Genomic DNA, 10,250 nt, shown 5'->3' with positions numbered 1-10,250 from the left:
AGACTACAAAGAAGGATAAACAACCATTTAGATGGACTGCTGAAGCAGAAAAGAATTTTTAGCTGTTGAAGAAGAACATCACTGAAAAACCTATTTTGGTTCTACCTGATTTTAATAAACCTTTCCAAGTGAAATGTGATGCTAGTGGAGAAGCTATTGGAGGTGTTTTAAGTCAGGAAGGCAGACCTATATCTTACTTTAGTGAAAAGCTGAATGATTCAAAGAAGAAGTATTCCTCTTATGATAAAGGGTTTTATGCAGTCATTGAAGAAGTGGAGACATTATCTAATGTCAAAAGAGTTCATACTTTATTCAGATAACCATGCATTGCAGTATATTATGCAACAGCCAAAGCTTAACCAGAAACATGCCAAATGGGTAGAGTATCTTCAGGGTTTCCATTTTGTCTTGAAGCACATAAATGACCAATCAAACAAAGTTGCAAATGCTTTAAGTAGGAGAAATACATTATTTCAAGAGAGTCAAATTCAAGTGTTGGGTTTTGATTTTCTTAAAGAATTGTATGAGATAGATTTAGATTTTAAGGAGGCATTTGAAGCTTGTAAGAATCTTGTTTTGATGGATAGGAATAAATGGTTGGATTATTTCTTACAAGATGGATTGTTGTTTAAGAGAAATCAGTTGTGCATACCAAATTTTCTATGAGAGAGAACTTAATCAAAGAGAAACATAGTGGTGGACTTGCAGGACATTTTGGTGTAGATAAGACTTATGAGCAGTTGAACATATTTTATTTCTGGCCTAAAATGAGATCTGAAGTGGAAAATTATGTGAAAACTTGTAAAGTCTGTCAATATGAAAAGGGAAAAAGCCAAAACACAGGTTTGTATGTTCCATTACCAATTCCAGAAAGGCCTTGGGATATGGTGAGTATGGATTTTGTTTTGGTTTTACCAAAGACTCAAAGAGGAAATGATTCAATTTTTGTTGTAGTGGATAGATTTTCAAAAATGGCACATTTTATTCCATGTTATAAAACTAGTGAAGCTACTCACATTGCTAATTTGTTTTTCAAGGAGATTTTAAGATTGCATGGGTTGCCTAAGAGTATTGTCTCAGACAGGGATTCCAAATTTGTTGTACATTCCTGGAGGACACTATGGAAGAAGTTAGGAACTAAACTGAGTTAGTTATGCCTATCATCCACAGACTGATGGACAGACTGAAGTTGTGAACAGGAGTTTGGGTAATCTTTTAAGGAGTCTTATTGCAGAAAATCCAAAGCAGTGAGATCAAGTATTGGCACAGGCTAAATATGCATATAATGACTCACCTAACAGGAGTACAGGACAGAGTCCATTCCATATAGTTTATGGAATGCATCCCAGAGGAGTGTCTGAGTTAAGAAACCTGGGAAAATATGAGAAGAGAAGTGCATAGGGAGAAGATTTTTCTTCAGAAATACAAGAAATACATGAACAAGTGAAACAACAGCTACAAGATAGCAACATCAAGTACAAAAACAGAGTAGACATGAGAAGAAGAGAAGTGAACTTTGAAGTTGGGGATTTGGTTTTAGCACACCTGAGGAAGGAAAGATTTCAAAAGAGGGAGTATAACAAATTGAAGTTCAAGAAAATTGGACCACGCAGAGTATTAAGGAAATTTTCTGCAAATGCATATGAAATTGAATTACCCCCTGATGTTGGAATATCTCCAATTTTCAATGTTGTTGATTTGTACAAGTATGAAGGTGAAATTGCAAATGATACAGAAGAAGACCAAGAGACACAGGAAATTGACTGGGTAAAACAGTTACCTACAGCAAAGGAATTACAGCCATAAAGGATTCTAGACAAGAAAGTGTTCAAGAAAACCAGAGGACATGAGTACTTTCAGTATTTGGTCAAATGGAAGGATCAGCCAACTACTGAAGCTACTTGGGTAACAGAAAACATGCTACAGAAATTGGGCAGTTTTGAAGAAGAACTCATGGACAGGAGCCCATGAAGAATTTTTTCCTCAGGAGTCTAATGCAAGAGCATAAGGCTTGAAGACAAATTCAAAGAATTATTCCAAAAATACAAAAAAATTTACAAGAAAAGGAGTGGGATCCTTTAGCCATCAATTTCCATGTTTTTCTAGTTAAGCATAGAGCTAGAATATAGGATTTGATCATGACGTAATAAGTTTTAGTTAGTTAGTTGTAGTGGAGATTCTCAAGGAGAATGCCTCACAGGACAGATAGGATTAATAAATTTTAGCCTTTGAATTAGGATCTGGTTGTTAGGATGAACCAGTACTTATATAATTTTCACACTATTGTAAAGGATTTTGACTGTTAAAGTAATTTGGCTTTCCAGGAGCAAATCTAGTGAATTGGGGAAAATTAGTCTATGTGCATGTGAATGAGAAATTCCTATCAAATCCCGAAGGATAATCTTCTTCTAAATCTCTGTGTTTATTATGAAATTTTAAGTTTAATTGGTATTCTGTGAGATGAATGAAATGGTGTTGACTATGTTACATTTTGTGCTTTTTAACTGTGTTTCTCGAGAAATCTAAGTGTGTGGAGTAGACGGTCGAGATCAGTGGAGCAGACAGTCGAGATCAGCGGAAGAAAACCCAAGGACACAACATATGAAGATTTGTTTTGGACTGTTAGATCTTCGTCGAGACAGATCAATGGTGTTCGGGTGCAGAAGTTAACCGACAGTTAACAAGCCAAAGCAGGTTGGAGAAACCACAAGTGGATTTTGGGTGGAAGAAAGACCGTAAGTGGTATTTTCCAATTGGCTGCGATTCCATACATATTGTGACACATAGCAGAGAAGAGAGAGAGAGAGAGAAACCTCTTATCGAGTGGGTTTAAAGTGCGCAGGTTAGCCGACCGATATTCGTTTGAGCCATTAGATCTGGTGGAGCAAGATCAACGGTTGACAGGTGAGGAGCAAGTTCGAAGTCAGGAAGTGAGGTGACCGTTGGATCTTGAACAGATCAACAGTGAAGAAGTGTCGATGGAGTTATAGTGGTGGGTGTATAATATTTGAGATCCGACCTTATGCTTTCAACAACGGGGTTTTCTGCGTAATCCTGTGTATTTCTGATAAAGTGTTGTGGTCCCAATTTATAAAGAAAAATCGACTAAGTCGTATGGTCCCGGTTTAAAGGCTTAAGGCCTCAAATACGCTTCCGACAAGTTTGTAGAAGGTAGACTTCAAATCCTATTAAACTATGGCTTGTGTTACCGTCAGGTCCGGACTAATGGAGGTTTAGCAGAACTCTGTGGTTTTAGAGGAGTTTTCTAATTTAGTTGAAGCTCTATGGTTATCTGTGGATGACAGAGAGCCCATTGAACCATCAATTACATCCATTAACTGTGGTAGAAGATATAATCTCATAGTTTGGGAGATTAACACTCTTGCCTGTACACTAGACCTCCATCACTTTTCCTAGATTTGCTTTGAAGAACTAGGAAAAATATAGTCTCTCACCATATGGAAAAAATTGTTACATGTATAAAACTCAACATGGCCAATATTTGAAGCAAGAGAATCAAATATCCTACTTCTTATGCTAGATATATGCCTCATATAAAATATGCCTCTCCTCCAAGGGCTAGATATGCAATTAACTGCCTTGTGGCCAAACATGTTACATAATAAAAAAATCCATTAAAACCATAATTATACCTGATGGCTGATCTCCTTGGTTGCTCATAATGTTGCAGGATCTACTGACTAAATCTATATACTCCACTGCTACAGTTGGCTACAACATGTCCAAACTTGTGATAGATGTAACACTCTACCTCATCCATCAAAGGAACAAAGGGGTTTTGATTCCTTTGAAATTTGACAAATTTTCCACAATATCTAAACCTAGGAACAAAATATATTCTAGTGGTAGAGGATCCTTGAGGTCTTCTTCTCTGTTGTTGCTGGATTTGTTGCTTGTTTCCTTGGTTACTGCTACTATTTCTGTTGTTAGTGTTTGCTACAGGAATTTTTGGTTCTACAATGTTATTCTTGCCTTCATGCGAGGTGGACTCTCCCTTTTGAAAACCAAGACCAGATCTATTCAATGGAGATATTTGGTTCTCAAGAAAACTATTTAAGGCTATGGTTCTCTTCTCCATCTTCAATTGCTTATCTTTTTCTTCAAGTTGCTTTCTCACGGAGACAACTTCAACTTCTAATTGTTCAACTTGGCCCTCCTTTTCCTTTTGCTCGATGGTTAATACCTCTTAAATTATTTTGGCCTCTTGAAGCTGGGTTTTCAAAATGATGATCTCCTCCTTGAGCTTGGCCTCCTTATCTTCACAGATTTGCAAGGTTTTTTCTTGATCCTTGCATGCAACTATTAGTCTACTAATCTTAGCAGATTATTTTTCAATAACCACTAAAGTTGACTCATATTCCACTTGTAGAAGCATTAGTTTATCACATTCATCAACATAAATGTCTAAATAAAAAAGAATAATATCAGATTTGTCTAAAACATAACTTAAAAACAATTCATCCATAGTTATACCTTGATATCTACTACATGGAAGCACATTTGGTTCTGCTGAATCTTCATTTTCTGATTTTTTGGCTGCACCATTCATACTAGGGGGACCAATATTTTCTAAAGCCTTCTTATTTTTCTCCTTCTTACAACTCTTCTTGAACTCTCCATTGTTGCTTCTATTTCCTCCAAACAACAGTTGCTGCATATCCCAAATCTCCTTAGCATATTTCAAATCTCCTATTTCCTCCAAGTATGCATTATGGAGATCCTAAAAAAAGATTCGTCTTACTCAAGCATTTTATTAAATTAATTTAGGTGAAAGTGGATCTTAGCCACATCCTTCACAAATCAATCTCCAAATTTTAGATCCATAATACAATAATTTTATTTCATTCTCTCATTCCATACCTTGAAATTTACAGTAGTTAAGACAAATACTATTGGAGGATTCCTTCTAAAAAATTTGCAAAATTTTCACCAAATCTTCCCAGGTCTCCTCTCTAGCAATTAAGCTACAACCAAGAGCCCTTGCTTTGATACCTCTTGTTAGAAACCTTGAACAATACTGAGAGAGGGGCGAATTAGTATTTTTCCTTATGACCCAATTTTACCAATTTTTTCCTTTTTTATTTCAGACCCTGATTCATTCATCCATTAGCAACATAACACATAAGTAGATCTATGAATAAACATGAACCATAATCAACATATCAAAGCACATAACCATCAAATAAAATAACCATGAGCATTAACATAAACAATACAACATGCACACATAGAGACACTAGATGTAAGGTGGAAACCCAAAGGGAGAAAACCACCATTGAATGTTTGCTTCTCTCTTCTTCTATCATTATAAAATTTTCTTTTACATAGTCAATGGCCACCATTAGTGTGCAAGCCACAACTTTCCAATCATGCGAGCTGCTACTCACTTCAGGCCACAACTTGAATGAACTTTGCAGGCCACCACCTACAAGAATTCACCACTCCCTCAACTTTGCAGGCCACTACCTGCTGGAAGCCACCACTCCCAATAAGTCTTGCGCAACCACCACTAGACTATCTAGCCACCACTCCCAAGTTCTCAAGCTACTAACTGAAGGATGCCACTACACCCTGTCATACCAAGCCACTACTTGCCTCACTGAAGGCCCCAACCTTCAAGCTCTTTTGTGGACCACGTTTCAGAATATTTCACATTGGATTCATGATATCTGCAATCAAACACTGTGAGCCTCATTTCATTCATTTTCATATCAGAATCACAACATACAATAAGCACTTCAATAACTAAATCAACACTTGGAACACAATAAAAAATCTACGTACAAAACTTTGCAACACATTAAATCTGCCCTCATACAATAAAGCCAGCAGCATACTCAACATCACACTCAACCATCACTAAAACTACTACAACATATATTGGTCATATTATGCATAACAATACATGAAGGCTACAACTATAAGTTGTCCAAAAAATCCCCTACAACACCAACAAATCAACAATCTAAACTGTAATCCAAATTCTCTACAAAAAAAACTACAACAATATCTCTCCTCTCCAAAATATCAGACATATATATCTACTGCAACTCCATCAACCTCTGAAATATGCTCCAAATTTGAGCTCTGGTCTACACACTAGCTCTGCAAAACTGTAGCTAACTATCTCATACACTCTTACTCTATATAACCCCTTCTACTTCACACTTCGACATTTTATGATTGATGGAGGATGCAATAAATACACAATACTAATCCACATTCTCTTTACTTGATCACCTTCTATAATGGTGATTAACTTAAATCTAACCTATTTTCCAAAAACCATGTGCAAATACCCTCGTTTATGCCACTGGAATTTGCTGGAATGCACATAGAATCCTGAAAACTGACTCTAGAAAGGGTAACATTGGTTGTCCCTTTGAGAAGTGCATTATAACACACCCTAATGAAATTAGCACTAGCATTATAACATAGTTTGTGCACATGAGACCTACGCCACTATGATTTTAGCCCAAAAACCCAAGAAAATGGCTCTAGCTCTTCCTGAAACTAACCATCTGCCTCTCTAAGCATCTCCCAAGTTTGTAGATCCTCTACAAGCTCATGTCAAGCCTTTGAACATCATGTTAAGACATCCAAACTTGTTCAAATAATCATCATGTCAAAGCCTCCAACATTGTTGGCATTAATTCCACCACAATTGACTCTTTAGTTGACTCCTCAAGAAGACATACTAGGTTGACAAGACATCATCATAAAGCCTAGATTTCCAAACACCTAAGTAAACCAACAAGATCATGAGACCAACACTACTAGGTTGACATCAATGTCAACACCTTGAGAAAACATGTCCAACACGGTTTGACTTAGATGCATCTCATGTTGAACAAATCAATTTCTCTAAGGAAAAGGTTGCTAGGTTTTTCGCCCATGTGGGATTTCCCAAGGTAAAATGTTTTATGTTTCTTATGTGGTTGTCTCTTTATGATTCTGCTATCATTCCTTTTATATTTTTGATGATCTTCTGTGTAATTTCTTAATTATTAATGTGAATGCAAGTGAATTTAAATGAATATCATTAGAGGTAATTATCATATAAGAAGATCCGTAAAAATCAACACCATGCATATATATAACACATTGCATGCTTAAGCCTTATTTCTTGCAAACTAACATTCCTACATGGAAATCATGAAGAAAAAATCCACATGAAATAACCAAAAGGTTTTGTAGTGGAATGAAATAAGAAGTAGGTTTGCAAACTGAAGAAGTGTTTGTATAGATTAAGAAAATCTCAAGAATGTGGTATCAAAAGTTTGATACTTACATACTAGGACTTGGTTTATCAAGAAATAAAGTTGATCACTATATGTACTCTTAACAAGTTGGTGATCATTTTATTTCTATGCTTAGATTATATAAATTGATGATATGTTGTTGATTAGAAACAATAATAAAATTATCAATGATGGAAATTCTTACTTGTCTTCTAAAGTGGATATGCAAAAACTTGGCATTGGAAATTAAAAGCGGTCAAGAAAACATAAAACTATGGTTTAAATAGAGGAAATTTGTTGAGACAATATTGAAAATCTTTAATGTGAAAGAATATATATCAATATATATTTCTATTACAATAGATGTAAGCTTATCGGAAAATCAATGTTCTAAAGTGCAAAATGAAGTAAAAGACATGTTTGTGTTCCTTATGCAAGTGTTATTGGAAGTCTAATGGATGTTGTGGTCTATTATTAGACCAAGGTATATGTCCAAACCAAGGAATGAACATTTGACAATTGTAAAGAGGGATTTTAGATAATTGAGTGGCACTTTGGATTATGCAATTTGTTACCGAGGAAGACTTGGACTCCACAAAGAAATAGATACAAATGGTTTGTTTATATATACTAGGCTAGGGATCTTGATCATATAAAATGTATAAGTGGTTATGTATTTAACCTATTTGGTGGAACAACAAATTGGATGAGCAAGAGGTACATGATTTTACTCATGGAAGTAAGGACATTGTATGGTTGCAAAGATTGTGTTTAGATTTTAGCTTTGTTACGTTGTGACAACTCAAGTGATTTTTTTTTGAAAAAGAACTTGCTTATCATTTCAAGAAAAAAAAGCATATTGATGTGCAATACCATTTTGTTAGTGACATGGTTCAACACAATAAAGAATTGTTGGAGAAACTTGATACATGGAAGAATGTTGCAAACGCATTGACAAAGTCTATTATTACTAATTTCTGTAGAGCATCAATCAACATAAATAAAATTAATAATTCATTATATGAATGCCTTACACTCAACCCATATTTTGAAAAAAACATGGTAAGTGAGAGAATGATTTACATGCATTACACACTTTGTACAAATTAGAGAATGTTGATTTGTTTTATGATTTTAAATCCAATGGTTTTTTAAGCACTCATGGTAAACACTCATTTTAAATTAATATTGAAATATTTACCTTTAAAAATTTTTGAAAATAAACTTAAAATAAATCTGAGATAATCCAAATAAAGCATCATTATTAATTTTATACCTTAAATTATATTAATATCACTTTTTTTCCATGAGATTATAAACTAGTTAGTATCTTCTTCATAAACTTATTGTTTAATATTTAAATAAGAAAAAATCATAATGTATAAATTATTCGATCACTTAAAGTTGGTATAGCCTTTTTATAGCATATAAGTTGAGTTAAAGTGAGTTAGTCCCAAAACATCAGATTATTGACTTTTATGGGGGCATATTAGTCCTAAATAAACCAGATTCTTGACTTTTATGGGGGCATATTGATCCTAAAAAGATCAGATTCTCGACTTCTATGGGGACATTAGTGCTAACCAAACGAGACCCTTGACTCCAATGAAAAAATAATGGGGCCCAAGTCCTTTAGGTTCGCTAGATTACATACAGCATTAGAATTAATGTGCTCTAATATTCCTGCATATACAAAGTTATTAAGGATGTAAAAGATATCATGCACAGTAACTTGTCTATGGCATATTGATCCTAAACAAATCAGATTCTCGACTTTTATGGGGACATTAGTGCAAAACAAACGGGACCCTTGACTCAAATAAAAAAATAATGGGGCCCAAGTCCTTTAGGTTCGCTAGATTACATACAGCATTAGAATTAATGTGCTCTAATATTCCTGCATATACAAAGTTATTCAGGATGTAAAAGATATCATGCACAGTAACTTGTCTATGGCATATTGATCCTAAACAAATCAGATTCTCGACTTTTATGGGGACATTAGTGCAAAACAAACGGGACCCTTGACTCAAATAAAAAAATAATGGGGCCCAAGTCCTTTAGGTTCGCTAGATTACATACAGCATTAGAATTAATGTGCTCTAATATTCCTGCATATACAAAGTTATTCAGGATGTAAAAGATATCATGCACAGTAACTTGTCTATGGCATATTGATCCTAAACAAATCAGATTCTCGACTTTTATGGGGACATTAGTGCAAAACAAACGGGACCCTCGACTCAAATAAAAAAATAATGGGGCCCAAGTCCTTTAGGTTCGCTAGATTACATACAGCATTAGAATTAATGTGCTCTAATATTCCTGCATATACAAAGTTATTCAGGATGTAAAAGATATCATGCATAGTAACGTGTGTAAGACAGCGGCTTCTGCTCTAATCAAACAAGCCCATCCTATTAGATATATTAGATATATTCTATTAGACAGCGGCTTCCGCTCTGACTTAAAAAACTATTAGATATATTCTATGGTCTTATGTAAGACTGTTTCTTAGTACGCCTTTAGATCTAATCAAAATGAAATTCACAGTGCCCTCCGACAGCGGCTTCTGCTCTAATCAAACAAGCCCATCCTTTTCAGGAGCTGTCACATCAGTGAAAGAAATACAAGATTGAAAAGCAGCCCACGTCCTGGAATACGGAGCTACAGAGCTCCCACTTTTATCTGTCATCCTCCATTAGATTTCAAAAAACGTGCAGGAGAGGAGGCTTCTTTGATTCCATTGTTCCTCTTTTACGTGCACTGTAGGACCCAACTGGAAAACAGATTGCATTTTTGCGTTGATGGAGAAGCCGTGACAGATAAAAGAAGTTATACGTCAACAACGCATAGAAGGTCGGGACTCGGAATAAAGAGAAAACTTAAGGGCATGGACGGAAAAAAACGCACAACGCCACCACTAATTTGTTATTAGTTCCACTTTAAATCCATGTGTACAGTACGAAGGTATATTCTCTAAACTAT

This window comes from Pinus tabuliformis, chromosome 6 (assembly GCF_031772625.1).
Source record: "Pinus tabuliformis cultivar Carrire ecotype Pingquan chromosome 6, CPIR1, whole genome shotgun sequence".
NCBI classification, from domain to species: Eukaryota; Viridiplantae; Streptophyta; class Pinopsida; order Pinales; family Pinaceae; genus Pinus; species Pinus tabuliformis.
The sequence above is the reverse complement of the archived record's forward strand: the minus strand, read 5'-3'. Positions refer to the sequence as shown.